At 43.8% G+C, this 17,705-nt stretch overlaps 1 long non-coding RNA gene across 1 annotated transcript in view; it reads right to left on the reverse strand.

The window, feature by feature from the left end:
* Window positions 1–17,429, reverse strand: part of LOC126473564 (uncharacterized) — a 37,294-nt gene extending 19,865 nt beyond the window's left edge. Inside the window, exon 1 of the long non-coding RNA XR_007586489.1 lies at window positions 17,171–17,429. This is a non-coding gene — a long non-coding RNA (uncharacterized LOC126473564). The remainder of the gene's footprint in view (window positions 1–17,170) is intronic.
* Window positions 17,430–17,705: the final 276 nt, after the last annotated feature.

The following is a 17,705-nucleotide window of genomic DNA, read 5'->3' on the forward strand; positions in this document are numbered from 1 at the left end:
TGATAAAATGTTCCTTTAACATAAAAAAGAAGAGATGACTGTAAGTTTCCCAGCAGAAGCAACTACGTTCGCTTTATCGGGGGTTGGTGATAGAGAACTTCACAATGAGCTTTTCTGTTTGCTCTCAAAATCAAAATACTGTAGGCAGGTTTCATCAGTAGTAGCACCTATCTTCGAAGCGAACACCGTATCTTTGTCTAATGTCATCTTCAACTGCAGGTAGACCCGCATCTTCGGGCTGTGCTGCAGGGAAGTACAGACTCTCCATAGGGCTTCTGCCAGGTAGCGAAGGCCTCAGCTGAAGCTTCGTCGAGACGAAAGCAAAATTTCAAAGCCGCATATTGTTCGTCATGCGTCACATACTCCAACATGTCTCAGCTTGCCCACCTCTTACAGGAGGGTGACAGGAGTGTCAACAGTGAAACTAGGAGCGCCAACAATGAAATCAGTACGGCGTGTTTGTTACACATTAAGCTAACAGAACATTACAAGATTAAAATCCTAGTACAAGAAATTATGACCATGAAGAAATTATAATGATTCTTTATTGAACAGCCATACATAAGCTCAATGGGCAAAATACTTATCGTCTTACGAGGGTAGCAGCCAAAATGCTCATATTGGAGGTGTGAAAATGCTGAGAAAATGGTACTGGGAGACCATGTATCCATCCAGCAATGGCGAAAGTAATGGCTGTGAAGTGGTGTCTATATGGCAGGAGGTTGTACAGAATCACTGCAAAAGATGGTCGATGTGAGACGTGGCGGAATCGCAAGTAGAAGCTGTCGTATTCGTGGCCACACCGTGGAACAGGTCGACCATTTCGTTGTTGTATTAACGTGGATCGCCCAATGTGTCTGCAGGGAATACAGCATGAGAACAATGGTCGTACAAAAAATCCTAACCAACAGGGGCGGGGAGAAGTTTGGTGCCTTCTCAAAGACGATCGGTTTCAAAGCCGACAGGAATTCCTACCGTTACTCAATGTAGGCACATGTCAGAGGCCCTCGAGCGAAAATAGTGAAGAGTAACGAACACCTCCAGCTGAGTACCTCGCAAAAGTCATCAGTGAAAGTTTATCAATACAGGAAAAGAATCGAGACGAAATAGTGAAAACTAATGCCTTATTGCCTTTCTAGAAGAAGGAACTGTTTTACACGTTACAAAAATTTTACCCAGGTGTTTGAACAAAAACCACGAATAATTAAAGATTATGTTTGCCATCTTAATATGAGACTGCTTCTATCGCCACAGCCAGTATTCAATTCCATGGTTAGTAAGACCTGCCATTGTCAAAGAAATTAAGTGAATGCTTCAGCAGGGTGTCATCGATCCTTCAATAATCCTTACTGTAGACTGCTGCTGGTAGTTGCCAAGTCGGGACGGAGTGTACGACTTGTATTACACGACAGAGAAACTAACAAGGTCATTGCTTCAGTGTGTACTGGGTTGTGTACCAAAATTTCCAAATGTGAAATACATAACCATTGTAGATCTCCTATTATCTTACTGGCAAAATTCTGTTGAAAACAGAATCATCATCCATTCGGAAGTTATCGTTTCACTGTCTTATCGTAAAACTTAATGTAAATTTATATTAGCCTGGGCTACTTTATTGAGATCGGAAATTCGGAAACTAATGACTTTGTAAATGATCTGTTAATGGTATCACAAACATGGCAGCATGACATCACTGTTTATCTAAGGTGTTAGAACGATTCACGAACCTGGAGTTACAGGACACAAGAAATCGAAATTTAGACTACCACAGACAAACTTTTGGGGTATCTAATATCTTAATCTAGCGTACTATCGGAGAGCAAGAAGACAAATGCTGTTAATAATGCACCAGCACCAAGAACCGAGAAATATTAAAAGGATTCCTTGGTTTTCTTCTTGACCAGCGGCACCTAAAGTTCCACATGTTCAGTGGGCCAAACAGCACAGAAACTGACTGTAGGTATGTAGCACAGTCAGACGAGTCGAGATTTTGACTCTTTTGAATGATCAAAGGCGTCAACTGCAACGATGACGCAGTGAACCATTTAACCTGGAGTGTGTAGAGAGTAGGGTTCTGACTAGAAGTGGTTCTGTGATGTTTTGCGACGTTTTTAAGTACCATGACGTGGATCAGGTTTGATCTTGAACCAGGATGTCTATTTCATCATTCTCAGCCCATTGTTGTAAAAATTCTTAATGAGTACCGGTACGTTATCGGCACTGCCGTCTTCCACAATGGCAACAGCTTTGTTCACAGGGCTGCATGGATGTGTTCATGGTTTGATGAACACTCAGGCGTTCAATCGAAGATTGACTGGCCCACCAAGTCCCCTGACCTTAATCCCGTAAAAAATGTCGAAGACAATTTGGAACAGTGGATGATGTATGTAGTGACTTGGCAAGACAGCCAAGGCACTATGAGAGGAAGCCGAAAGGCACGCGTTTAAGCTCACGCAGGCTGGCGTGAGGTCTGGAACAGGTAAAGCAATTGAGACTAGCAAATAAAGTGCGAAGCTGCTGGAATACTTAACTTTAATCCATAGGTGGTGAACATAGCTCTTGACGGTACATGCATCACAAGATAAATAGCAAATGATAATGGCGCCTTGCTAGGTCGTAGCTAATGACGTAGCTGAAGGCTATGCTAACTATCGTCTCGGCAAATGAGAGCGTAATTTGTCAGTGAACCATCACTAGCAAAGTCGGCTGTACAACTGGGGCGAGTGCTAGGAAGTCACTCTAGACCTGCCGTGTGGCGGCGCTCGGTCTGCAATCACTGACAGTGGCGACACGCGGGTCCGACGTATACTAACGGACCGCGGCCGATTTATAGGCTACCACCTAGCAAGTGTGGTGTCTGGCGATGACACCACATTGTACGTACCTGTAACGAAGTAACGTACTGTGTGAAGAAGGTGCATACATATAGAGTTAGATCTTGATAAGACTTGCTTTTAATGTTCAGAAATGTAAAACTGTGCACTTCACATAATACAAAAACGTACTATCCTATGACTACTATATTTTTGAGTCAATCGTTAGAATCAATCAACTTCCACCAACACCTTCTTGTAACAGTTTGCGTGAACATGAAATGGAGTGGTAACATAGTCTCAGTCATAGGTACAGCAGGTGGCAGGAAACGGAGAGGGGGAAACCCACCACGTACCAAGAGGCCTACTGTGCTTAACGTGCACACCCGATGGGGGACAGTTCATCATCAACAGACACTGCGGAGAAGTTCCGATACAGTTCTGGACGTCGGCTCAAAGCATGATGATCATTAACGTCACGTCATCAGTTCTCCTCCCCTTGCTGGCCAGATAGAGCCTGTCGAAATTTCCTTAACCGACAGGATTGGAACAGGATACTTCCGTGCCGAGCGCGACCGCATAAGCGTGCGTTAACGACCTTGGATACAGAGGTGTGTTTGCAACAGTAGCAAACACAAACAACTAGTTTGAATAGTAATGAATGGAAACACGAATATCAGAAACATGACCAAATTTTCTTACATGCAGATATTGCATTCTAAATTGAAAATAAAGCTCGCAGTTTATATTTGAGTAGCGTGCAATCACTGGCAGTGAAAGACTGGCGACGTTGCAGTCGCGATGGAGCCGAGAGATGACAGATAATTACGAGCTTTCCTTGATGATTTACGGTTTGGGTCTTTCTCGCGTAATGTTTCGTCTTCTGCTGCAAGGACCATCATCACAGGCCATGGAGATGAGTGTTTATGAAGTGTCCGACGTTAACTGCCTCGAAGAACGTGACGATGTCTCTTGCAGCAAGAGTTGGCAGAAAATTATGCTTTTCAGAGTATCATCAAAGAGGTAAACACCAGTCATTAACACCTGTGCGTGAGAGTACAACGATTACAAGCTTTGACACCGGTTGCCGCCACCCATCTCCCTTTCTCTCCCCATCCCACACCGTCGTATCTCGTAGCTCCTGCCCCTCTTTTCGTCCTGTCTCTTACGATTCATAGCACATCACGTTTGCTATTCTTTGTGTCACACACTAAACAAAACGTGGGAACGATTAACGCACCTTTCTATAATCTGTAACTGAAGCATACTCGTCTCTGTTCCATCCGTACGCGTAAATGACACAAAGACTGCTAATAAGCCTTGAAAACGCCAGTAGCGTAAAATTCCCTGAGGTATCGAATATAACATTTCCACTGTCCTCCGTGTAGACACGGAGTAGCATCAAAAAGGAGAACACCAGATGGAATGACAGGTGAGTGTAACCGGTTTCTTTTACCAAAGAACGTGAAAGAAAGCTGTAGTACTGCTACTCACTTCACGACGCCTTTCACATGTCCTAAGAGCCGTTACAATAGGAACATCGTATTTTTCTCGCTTCTGTTATCTATAACAAGGGAGAATGTGTATTTCAACCACAGCCTTTCATGTCGCCACATTGTCCTTGAGGATGAAAGTAAAAAATAGATTTAAATAATACTCACAAGTACGAGATACGATGTAACCAGTCAGCTATTAACGTAATTAATGTTCTTCAAGTTCTGAAGGAGGCAGTTCTGAAGTTCTTTCTCACATCGACGTTGAACCACCTCCTTCATTCAGTTGTTGCGGCGCAATGAACCGTTTGGCCACATTGTTGTCACCGGCTTTCTGATCGAACAGAAAGACTCGAATGAGGAAAGCTTAAGGGAAAACAATTGTAACTGACAAGTAAAGCCGTTACTGGTGTTAGAGAGTGCAACAGGCTATTAATCCAAAGGTATGACGTTCCATTCTCAGTTGCCTGTCAGTAGTTTAATGAGACATTTTATTTTTGATAAATATGGTTTGGAGTCAATAGACTGTAGTCTTCACAAGACTTTCTAGAGATGCAGCATATCCCGAGTTAATGCCCGCATTATTTAGTAACTGGCATTCCAGTGTCTATGTTAAATTTTCGTGTGACTATGATGGATAAGGACGACGAATGTGACAATCACGTCAAAAGTACGGATAAATCGGCACTGCTTGCCTAGTCACATTAATGTGACCAACGCCTATCTTCGACGTCAACCTGCAATAAACACTCACAGACGGCAGTTGGCAGCACTGGCAGTGGACGGTATAGAAGGCGTGTCTGGGGGGGGGGGAGGGGGGAATGTGGAAAACAGTGCAGTCGTTGTCAGAACGCGGAAAAGGAGCGATTTAACTGAAGTCCTAAAAGGCATGATCACTGGATTTTGTATCACGGGTGGAAGCATTTCCGGAATGGCTACGATTATAAAGCGTTCGCCTGCTGGCTGTGGTTAAAGTATACCGTGCATGATAAAATGGTGCTATTCAAAACCGACGCCATGGCATCTGCGATGCACTACAAGTCATTGATGACACGGGTAACGACGGCTGCGGAGATGTACATGGGCGAACAGGCGTGCAACTGTTGAACAACTGACTGCCCAGATGAACAAAGTGGCTACCAACAGTGTCTCAGCAACGACGGAGCAGCGAGCGTTTTGCGTATGGGCCTCCGCAGCAAGTGCCTCGTACATGCAACCATGCTGACTGCTGCCCATCCGCGACGAAAGCTGGAATGTGTTCGCCAACAACGCAACTGACCGTCCACTGAGTGGTGGTCTTCTCCGATGAATCACGTTTCATGCTCCTTTGTCTGAAAGTAAACACACTGCAACAATCGGTGGAAGGGTCCAGGCAAGAGGAGATAGCGCCATGCTCTGGGGAATGTTTTAGTGGCATTCCCTGTGTGATCTCAAAGACACAATGGATCAACACAAGTATGCCTCTGTAACTGAGGACCATGGCAACTACCAGCCTGACAGTTAAATGGGTCACACAGCTCGCACTGTACACGAGAGGTACGAAGAGCATCAGGGTGAATTTACCGTACTCCCCTGGCCATCAAACTACCCCGATTTAAAACCAAATGAGAATGTGTGACCACGTCGGTCAGGCTGTTCGTGTCATGGATCCTCAATCGAGGAAGCTGGCGCAGATGGCCACGCAATGGAGTCAGAATGGTTTCACACCACTGTGGGTACCTTCCAGAACCTCACTGACTCTCTTCGTCACCTCTCGCAGCGGTCCGCGCTCCAGAAGTTGGTTATTCAGGTTCTTTGACAGGCGGTCACATTAATGTGAATGGACAGAATGGACAATGTAGTTTCACTGCACAGGCGGGAGTGTCTTCGGATATTCATTGCATTGACGGGTACGCGTTCAAGCTTAAAGCTCCATTCAGCACCATGGTGAACACACAGCGGAACTATTTCCCTGAATCGCATGTACTCATCATGGTAAGTGCAGGTATTGAGGGCTGTGCAATCAAATATTTCTCCTCGAACATGGTTGGACTATATACACAATGAAATTACGTCGTGTTTCACAAAATGATTTTAATAGTTTAAACTATTTTAGTCGACGAAAATAGTGGGAATTTTCGAATCGATGATACTGGATTAACACGTCTAAGTCCGACACAACAAGCCTGTGAGTGCATAAATTATTTCAAGATTTTATCACAATCACATATTTAAGTGTCAGGAAGTCTTTCCACGAGCTAACTGCTTAGAGTGTGGCATCATGGGCTATAGAAGAGAAATATGCATAATAAATAACACCGATAAGAAGACTATAGGAACTTTTGAAATGCAGTGCTGCGAAAACATGCTCACCATTATTTGGGCAGACGAGTAATTAGTCAAGAAGCACTGGATTGAAAAGAACTGTAATAAATTTTGAATAAAAAAACGGCTACATTTATAGGATACATTCCGAGACATCATGGAATAATAGTTAATTTGGTAATAGAAGGAAGTGTGGTGCTTAAAAATTACAAAGGGAGACAAAGGCTTGGCTATAGTGCATCATTTCACACGTACGTAAGTTGCAGCACATATACAGAGATGAAAAGACTTATAAAAGATTTACCATCGTGCAGACGTGCAGAGTAAAGCAGTCTTAGAACTGAAATTACAACTACAAAACATTGCAAAGAGACAAACTGCCTGTGGGCTTCTGTCTCGCGTACTTCGACCGGTGTTTATTTGATGATTTTTCTGACGCTTCGCCAGCACGAGTGGCTGGCATTGTCAATGCTTCACCCTCCATTGCTGCTGGTGGAATGGAGACGAGCTCGCAACCGCAGATTATATGATGTACCTGGCGCCCCAGTGACCAAGGGCTTTTCCGTGGTTATTTCCGGTGCCGTTCTCATCTTGCTACCTGCAACGGTCGTTCGCTTTCTACGAGCAGCTGGCAGGCATAGCCGTGGATAGTCCACTGATGTCCAGTTTCTTCATAAAACATTTCGAGGCACCGGCACTGGACATGGAACCTAGTAAACCTGAGGTGTGGTATAGATACGTTGATGATACCTTCGTTGTGTGGACTCATGGTGAGGAACAGATAGGTGACTTCCTAAGACATTTGAACAGCCTTCATCCCAACATAAAATCTACCTTGGAAGCAGAAAAGAACAAACAGCCACCCTTCCTATATGTGGTTATCACAAGGGATAGTGAAAACCCGGGACACAACGCACATCCAAAACCGACACACACGGACCGATACCTGCAAAAACTGTCAAATCACCTTCGAGCCAGAAACAGGCGTAATTAATACGCTCGTAACGCGAGAAAGACGAATATGTGAGACACCTCAGACGATAGCTGCAAACACCCGGAAAGCGTTTTGAGGAGCAATGGGTACTCCATCAGTTTTATAAGAAGTGTCACACAGTCAAACACTCGGCGAAGTGACACATCGGAATAAAAAAGGTCGGTCCGGTCTTTCTGACATACTTTCCCAGAGTGACGGACAGGATCGGCCGTATATTGTGCAAACACGGTGGAAAGACTATTTACAAATGGACAAAGAAGATCAAAGAGCGTCTCAGAGCGGCAAAGGAGACAATGGACCAAGTTTCAATGTCGGCAATATCAAAAAACACTGGGATGCCATAATATAAGCGGCATTGCAGGTTGGTGCAGGTGGAGAAATTGGCCCTAGCAGAGCACATGCGGCGTGAGGCCGACCACATAATAAAATTCGCCGAAACGCCTGGCTGTAGAGAAGAGCTAACACACCCACTTTTTCAGCGAAGCTATAGAAATACACAAACATAGCTTCAACAGGAAAGAAGAAAGCCTCAAGGTGAACGGATCCTGGATTCCCGAGCTGCAGCGAACGATCGTTGCAGGTCGCAAGAGGAGAATCGCACCGGAAATGACCAGGGAAATGCCCTTGGACGTTGGCGCACCAGGTACATAATCACAATCTGCGGCCGCGAGCTCGGCTCCAGTCCACTACCAGCAATGGAGCGTCAATACCAGTCACGCGTGCTGAAAAAACGTCAGAAAAATCATGGAACTAACGTCGGCCTAAGAACCCGAGACAGAAGCCCACAGGCAGTTTGTCAACAAGTGCCTACGAAAGCCTACACAATTTCGTATTGCTAATGGACTTTGTTTCGGCATGAATGACCCTCTGCATCAACAGTATGTGGTGCTGCCTGGCAGCAAGTCTTCCGTATGAACATTTTCTGAAAGTATTTTTGTAGTGTGAAACGTTGTAAGAAAATAAAATGTTCAGAACAGATAGTTAAGGTTCAAAATGGCTCTGAGCACTATGGGACTTAACTTCTGAGGTCATCAGTCCCCTAGAACTTAGAACTACTTAAACCTAACGAACCTAAGGACATCACACACTTCCATGCCCGAGGCAGGATTCGAACCTGCGACCGTAGTGGTCGCGCGGTTCCTGACTGTAACACCTAGAACCGCTCGGCCACCCCGGCCGGTGATGGTCAAGGGGACGTCTTTGCTCGTACTCTGTGTTATGTGAAATAAAACTGCTTTAGCGGAAATTTAGCCCTGTGAATTTTCTTCTCATATCAAGAAACGTTTCGTTCGCTTCCATCAGGAAGACAATTTTAAGGGTTCACCCAAACACTCCTAGACAGATACAAATGGCTTTCTGTTGGCACCTATTAATGCCTTTTATGGGGATGTTTCATGCTGAGCCGAGACAATTAGTATATGGTCTGATCGGAGGGACATACAAACTTATGGCATTTTCCTTAAGGGGCACGGATACTAAGCACGTGCATGGGCTGATCGGGGCGAGGAAAGGCTAGAAGGGAAAAAGTGCCGACTCCTCGCTGGGCTAGACAGAATCAACGGTGCCTACGACAAAGCTCTACCGTGACGCCGAGTTTCATTGTTTCCTAGTAAAAGCAGACAAACTGGCAGAAACATTCATACGGCCTGTAGTTGTACGACTTCCGCCGATTTCTTGCCTTCCTAGAAACACGGCAAGGTATGCTGTGCGTGTAGTACGCTGTGGTAAACATTTTGTTCTACAACAGGCAGAACAGCGACGTAGTTTTTCAATGTGACTTTACTGGATAAATTTTTTCACGCGTTCCTTGCCATGTCACATTTGAACGTAATCTCAAGCCTTCAACTGCCTCTGTCCTCGTCGACATGAGTTATCTGTGGGCCGAGTGCTACTTTATTTATCTGGCGTCACGAAGGCACGGGACTTCCGTATGAAATCAGATATTATGTCGATATCTGTGAGGGAGGTATATTGCTAACGATGTTGATTTCATTAGTTTGTGCACGACTCAGTCTATTTCTCCGTAGCTTCTAAACATCAAACGCCTGTCCTGATGCACCGCTAAGGATATGTCCACTGCGGAGGACAAAGTTGTTGCTGCACATTCTGAACTCAACGGCTGCTTTTACAACATAACCCCCGTAGGCAGACACATGGGATAAGATTTCCGATTCAGCAAACATAATGGATTTTCGTTTATGAGACCCCGTTCGGCAACAGAAGATTTGTCGAAATCGTGATGTTTAATGTGTTCGTGAAATCTGTACAACTCCTCATGAGTGCGTCAGCAGTTAGAATAGTCAGTCAGTACGAATGGTTTCAGAACTTGCACATAGCATATTAAGTAACAGAGTTCCGACAAGCCTGTTTTTGCCGAACATAGCCTTTAAGAAGGCATACGATTGTGTTTGTCGGAACGCTTATCTATCCCATGCATCTGAATACAGGGATTCTGTCATCAGCGAAACCATTTAGATCAACGAGTTTAACAGTGACAGCTGTTATTCTTTTACAAGTCCATGGAATAGGGAGCTTGCCACTAAAACGCTACAGAGAAATCAACCGTCATTTGTCGTCTAACGGAATCAGAATCGCTACCAACGTTCCTCCAGAACAGGTATCGACGAAATCTCTGAAAGCATATGCAAGTTGCATGACTTCGTGACGTCTCCACGACCAGCTAAATAAAGAATCACACGACCTACAGACAACTCTTGGTGTTAACAACACAGTAAGAAGCTGAAAAGATGAGTTTTACACACAAATATGGCGCGGCGCTAAATCTAAGAAACTCAATTATATTTATCTGAATTATTAACTTGCAACTGCAGCTCCAGTTGGTGGTATACGTAGATATAATACGCAACCAGATGCTGTTGGAATTTGATGCTATTTATTTTCTATAACCTTAACTGCAGATTCGTCACCAGACGGAGGTGTTACATGAACATTAAATCGTGGATCTAATACAGCTAGGGTCGTCGTTGTTTTGGCACTAGTAACAGAAATTCAGTTCACGAAATATTTACGACGCAAGATCGTTACATTTTAGGATACTTATATTGTACTGCCTCGTGATATCAATGAGATACTCATTTCGCTTAGGTATATTTTGCCATTTCTCTCTCTCTCTCTCTCTCTCTCTCTCTCTCTCACAGACACACACACACACACACACACACACACACAAACTAATATTACATACTCATTGAAACAGCTGGAAAGGCCTGTAAGTTGTAATTTTCACTTGCGTCCATTACTTAAGCTTGTAAATATTTTATTCTGTAATGCAATGCGTCTCATGTCAATAATCGCGCTGTGACAATGTGTGACTCTATGCACATACAGTTAGTGGTTGTTTACTGTGAAACCAAGCCACCTAAATATCGTTTGTTTGTGTAAACACCGTGTGTGTGTGTGTGTGTGTGTGTGTGTGTGTGTGTGTGTGTGTGCGTGCGTGTTAGCCTGCAAAACTTAAATTATCGGTGTCTGCCTGTCTTGAATACCATGAGACAGTGCAATATAAGTATCTTTCAACATGACGATACTTTCGGTTTTTAAACATTTCGTTAGCTAAATTTCCGTTATATCCGCCAGTGCCAATACCCTAGCGTCTAGCTGTATTTGGTCCAAGATATAACGTTCGTGTAATACGTCCATTTGATGTGGCTCGTAAACTAATGATAAAAAAACAATACTTGATTTGTGGCGATATGCATCGTTATCTGGTGTCGATACCGCTGACGAAAAAAAAAAAACAGACCCTCAGGTTTTGAGATGGCTTGTGATAAGACTTTTGCTGCGGCTGAAACTATGTAAAACTATGCCTACTTGGTGAAATAGCAGACTGTAATTAATTAACTTTTTGTACCTGGGATTCACAGTCATGTAGAACTTTATAAAAGACGTCATATTTACGCCAGTGACTGTAATACTGTGTCAGCTCATATTAAGTTTGACGTGGCTTAAAGCCACAAAAATCTGCACTTGATAATGGCCTAAAGCCGAAATTTCAATCGTAAAACAAAGAAAGTATTACAATGGCGTAAATATGATGTCTTTTATAAAGCAGAGTGTAATTTTTGTGGACGTACACAGTAGCGGGCAGTGGGAGATGGCTATCTATAACCAGGTGACTCAGCTTTATGCGTGTATTTTTGACAATTGCGAGAACTTGGGTGAAAATCGTGAAAACAAAGCAAAGTATTTCACAAATTTGTTTCCGGTGGCAACTACCATCAAGACACTTCCATTGTCATGTAGCAATCGTGAAAGAGGGTTTTCGCAAATGAATCTAATTTTTTCTGATGGTATAGCCTCTCTGTTAATAAGAGCTATTTATGCACATCTTTTTCTGAAGTTCGCCGGTCCACCATTCACTCCAGTTGATCCTTCAAAGAACGTGGAATCTTGCCTTCTTCGTGGACGGCACTCCTCTATAGATACCAATAGCAAGAAAGGAGAGAAAGAGGAGGGGCGTACAACGAAGATATTTCAGAGCTTTATATGGTTTTATAAACTGTAAGCTTAACATTTAAGAGGTTTTTTCTCCTTTTTAGGGTTTCGCGTTTCAGTTGGTAAAAAGGGAATTCTGATACGATCACTTTCTTGTCCGTCCATTCGTCTGCCTGTCTGTCTGTCTTGTCTGTCCCGCTCTTAAAAAACACTCATTCTCAGGAAAAGATGGAGGTAATAAGTTGAAATTTATGTAACTTACTGAGATTTACGGTTCTTTGGTAGTGCAATCACGAGATATGGCCATTTACGTAGCATATTTTGAGACTCGCAAACTCAGTCACCAAAATCTAATGGGTACTTTCCGTCTAGAATTATGTAATTTGGAAAGAAGGAAGGTCTCACACTAAAATAAAAGGACAAAATCTGAAAATTGTTGATTTGTTATCATATCACACGAGTAAAAAAGATTGTCATTTGTTATCAGACTATGTCTGCTAAAATTCCTTTTTCTCACGAGCGGGTAGATGCATCAAGCTAAATTATGTCACATACTAGGTTCAGTGGTCCCTTGGCGGTACAATAAACGTTAGCTTCTAAGTCAATGCAATCAAGAGATACGACTATTTATGACACACATTCTGATACTCCCAAACTCAGTCATCAAAACCTGTAACGTACTACCCCTTGGCATGGAATTCTGAAATTCGGCAAGACGCCACGTTCCACTGTACAAGTAAAGAAAAAAAATCCGAAAATTGTTAATTCGTAATTGTATTACACAAAAAAAAAATGTTTGTTTTGTCGTTTGGCACCCGACTTCAACCTTGAAATCGAAAGTCTTGGAAAGCGTGGGACCGACACATTGCGAGTATCAATGTCGATAATAGGCAAAATCGGCGGGATTCTCGATTCCCGGAATGGGTAGTTTCCAAGAATGGTTGCCTACGGAACGCGTGGGGCCTTAACGATATATACAGGGTGAGTCACCTAACGTTACCGCTGGATATATTTCGTAAACCACATCAAATACTGACGAACCGATTCCACAGATCGAACGTGAAGAGAGGGGCTAGTGTAATTGGTTAAGACAAACCATACAAAAATGCATGGAAGTGTGTTTTTTAACGCAAACCTATGTTTTTTTAAATGGAACCCCGTTAGTTTGGTTAGCACATCTGAACATATAAACAAATAATTAATCAGTGCCGTTTGTTTCCTTGTAAAATGTTAATTACATCCGGAGATATTGTAACCTACAGTTGACGCTTGAGTACCACTCCTCCGCTGTTCGATCGTGTGTATCGGAGAGCACCGAATTACGTAGGGATCCAAAGGGAGCGGTGATGGACCTTAGGTACAGAAGAGCCTGGAACAGCACATTACGTCCACATGCTAACACCTTTTTATTGGTCTTTTTCACTGACGCACATGTACATTACCATGACGTGGAGAACGTATAAATTGGCCAGCCCGTTCTCCTGATCTTACACCTCTGGACTTCTTTCTGTGGAGTACGTTGAAGGAGAATGTGTACCGTGATGTGCCTACAACCCCAGAGGATATGAAACAACGTATTCTGGCAGCCTGCGGCGACATTACACCAGATGTACTGCGGCGTGTACGACATTCATTACGCCAGAGATTGCAATTGAGTGCAGCAAATGATGGCCACCACATTGAACATCTATTGGCCTGACATGTCGGGACACACTATATTCCACTCCATAATTGAAAACGGAAACCACGTGTGTACGTGTACCTCACCCCTCATGGTTATGTACATGTGCGTCAGTGAAAAAGACCAATAAAAAGTGTTAGAATGTGGACGTAATGTGCTGTTCCAGTCTCTTCCGTACCTAAGGTGCATCACCGTTCCCTTTGGATCCCTACGTAATTCGGTGCTCTCCGATACACACGATCGAACAGCGGAGGAGTGGTACTCAAGAGTCAACTGTAGGTTACAATATCTCCGGATGTAATTAACATTTTACAATGCAACAAACGGCACTGATTACGTATTTGTTTATATGTTTAGATGTGCTAACGAAACTAACGGGTTTCCATTTTAAAAAACGTAGGTTTGTGTTAAAAAAACATACTTCCGTGCATTTTTTTATGGTTGTATTAACCAATTACACTAGCCCCTCTCCTCACGTTCGCTCGGTGGAATCGATTCGTCAGTATTTGATGTGGTTTACGAAATATATCCAGCAGTAATGTTAGTGACTCACCCTGTATATCGAATGCGCGAGTCTATTATTAATAAGCACTCATCCAACTATTTTCTCCCATGAGTTAATTAAAACTCACTGATCCACTTACCCAGGGTGTTAGCGCTGGTCGCACAGCACGAAGCTTTGAGTTGCTACGCAGTCGACCGTCTAGAGAAGACTGAGTAAGCGATCGATGTTTTTCAATTAAATCATGGAAGAAAATAGGTGGATCAATTTTCTTAAAGTCAGTACCGCCATTAGACTGTTTTTTTTATTTGCAATGTTACATTTATCCGATCACGATTTCGGCTTAAAATGCCATTAACAAGTGCATTAATGTTATACAGCGCCTAAGATGGCGTACTGTCATATTTAAAATACGATGGTCAAGATGGTACACTTAGTGATAAAAGGTGCAATAGGATTTTGCCAGAAATATTGACCCTTAGAGAATGTATCTAATAGTATGTTTTAAATACGACAGTATTCCATCTTAGGCACTGTATAACATTAAAACACTAGATAATGGCATTTTAAGTCGAAATCATAATCGTGTAAATGTAACATTGCAAATTAAAAAAAAAAAACAGTCTAATGGCGGTACAGACTTTAAGGAAATATATTATGACTGTGGCCCCAGATTATGAAAAAAATTATTAGGTGCATCAATGTTTATTGGTGACAGATTCGGACGTTCGGTATATATCGTTAGGGGCACACGCGTTCCATAGGAAATCGTTCTTGGAAATTACCCATAATGGTTGAATTGTCTGTATAAATAATAAAGCATGTACGCAACCCGCAGTGTGCGATTCCTACTCACACCTGGCCAGCTCTTCATTACCATATAGTTCGAATTTACATGTTTTCTCCTTAGTGTAGTTTCTTTTTCTTTTTTCTTTTTTAACAGATCGGAAAATGAGAAATAATATTTATTAAACCACGTAACAGAACATTATTGGTGCGCGTGGGAATTAAGCTTTTTTTTTACAAGTATAAATGTTGTATTCATGCTTTTAAGAGGGGTAGGACGTCAAACGGGCCGACTTGGAGCAGGAGAGGCTCCACAGGACATTTTAATGTCCACTGTCTATACTTTTACAAGTAAATTCATAAAGCTTTGTCAGCATGACCAGGAAGGAGTCAGGATTCACACTCGTAGCAGAGGAAGTTCAAAAACATAACAAACTAATATTTTTTTACATGTGAAATTTCATCATTTTTTCGCTTACTATTGGCTGCATTTGTTGCTATAGGTACACTTTTCTTTATTAGTAGGAGAGACTGTTCGATGAATTTTGCGCAGCGTACAAACCATACTTACAGGTGTCTGAAACTCTATTTAATTTATGAAAAAATGAATGAGCTGTTACGTTTTAAACTTTATGTTTAGAAAAAAAAATCAAATTTTGTAGTTAATTATCTCAATTTTTACCACAGTTTTTAATAGATTTGGAAAATTCTAGAGTTTCATACACCTGTAAGTATGGTTTGTATGCTGTGCAAAATTCATCAAAGAGTCTCTCTTACTTGTGAAGAAAAATGTACCTATAGCAACAAATGCAGCCAATGGTAAGCGAAAAAATGATGCAATTTCATATCTACAAAAGATTTGTTTTGTTATCTTTTTGTACTTCCACTGCTGTGAGTGTGAATCCTGAATCCTTCCTGGTCATGCTGACAAAGTTTTATGAATTTATTTGTAAAAGTAGACAGTAGAAAATAAAATGTCCTGTGGTGCCTCTCCTACATCTACATCTACATTTATACTCTGCTAGCCACCCAACGGTGTGTGGTGGAGGGCACTTTACGTGTCACTGTCATTACCTCCCTTTTCTGCTCCAGTCGCGCATGGTTCGCGGGAAGAACGACTGTCTGAAAGCCTCCGTGCGCGCTCGAATCTCTCTAATTTTACGTTCGTGATCCCCTCGGGAGGTGTAAGTAGGGGGAATTAATATTTTCTATACCTCATCCAGAAACGCACCCTCTCGAAACCTGGCGAGCAAGCTACTCCGCGATGCAGAGCGCCTCTCTTGCAGAGTCTGCCACTTGAGTTTGCTAAACATCTCCGTAACGCTATCACGGTTACCAAATAACCCTGTGACGAAACGCGCCGCTCTTCTTTTGATCTTCTCTATCTCCTCCGTCAACCCGATCTGGTACGGATCCCACACCGATGAGCAATACTCAAGTATAGGTCGAACGAGTGTTTTGTAAGCCACCTCCTTTGTTGATGGACTACATTTTCTAAGGACTCTTCCAATGAATCTCAACCTGGTACCTGCCTTACCAACAATTAATTTTATATGATCATTCCACTTCAAATCGTTCCGCACGCATACTCCCAGATATTTTACAGAAGTGACTGCTACCAGTGTTTGTTCCGCTATCATATAATCATACAATAAAGGATCCTTCTTTCTATGTATTCGCAATACATTACATTTGTCTATGTTAAGGGTCAGTTTCCACTCCCTCCACCAAGTGCCTATCCGCTGCAGATCTTCCTGCATTTCGCTACAATTTTCTAATGCTGCAACTTCTCTGTATACTACAGCATCATCCGCTCCTGCTCCAAGTCGGCCCGTTTGACGTCCTACCCCCATTAAAAGGCTCAGAACATGTTTATAATTATTTTTGTAAGATGTCTAAATTTGTAAAACACTCCCCCCGGGAGGACACAGTACCGGGAACTCTTTCTTTTCACAGATCAAGCATAGGATATAACAAGTCATGTGGAATTCGAGAAGCAACTGATTGCGTTGTACCAACGTCCACGGCCAGTCCGTGAAACCTTTATACAGCGGGCAGAGCGGACATCGTCAGGATTGCGGTAGGTGCAGGACGAGGCGCGCGAATGGGGTAGGTCGCGGACGGGGGGCGCTGTCCTCCTACCTGTCGACTGCAGGTCGCGCAGATGTCCTCGTCGTCTTCGAGCCGGTCCTCCGAGACGGGGGTGGCCGGGGGCGTGGGCGGCGCGCAGGGCACGTGGGCGGCGTGGGCGGAGGCGGCGACGGCGGGGTGGCGCAGCAGCGCGTGCTGCAGGTCGCAGATGTAGTCGATGACGTGGTGGATGACCTGGAGGCGCGAGAGGCGGCGGCGGCGCGGCGCGCGCGCGGCCGGCAGCAGGCGCCGCAGCTTGGCCAGGTACAGCTGCACCTCGCGCCGCCGCTGCGCCGCCGCCGGCAGCGCCTCTACCGCGGGCAGCGCGCACTTCATCCCGCGATCCACTGTGCTGGCGCCGCTCGTGGGCCGGCGACCGTCTGAGCCGCGCGCGGCTGCCTAGCCGCCGCCTGCCGCGTGCTCCTGCCCCCTCCAGCGCGCCACGGCCCCCCACCAACACCGCGGCGGTGACGGCTACCGCGTATGAATGAAACTGCGATAAGTGGCCTCTGCCACCGCCGCCGCTGCCATCTCGTCAGACCGCGGC

This window comes from Schistocerca serialis, chromosome 4, assembly GCF_023864345.2.
Source record: "Schistocerca serialis cubense isolate TAMUIC-IGC-003099 chromosome 4, iqSchSeri2.2, whole genome shotgun sequence".
Classification (NCBI taxonomy): domain Eukaryota; kingdom Metazoa; phylum Arthropoda; class Insecta; order Orthoptera; family Acrididae; genus Schistocerca; species Schistocerca serialis.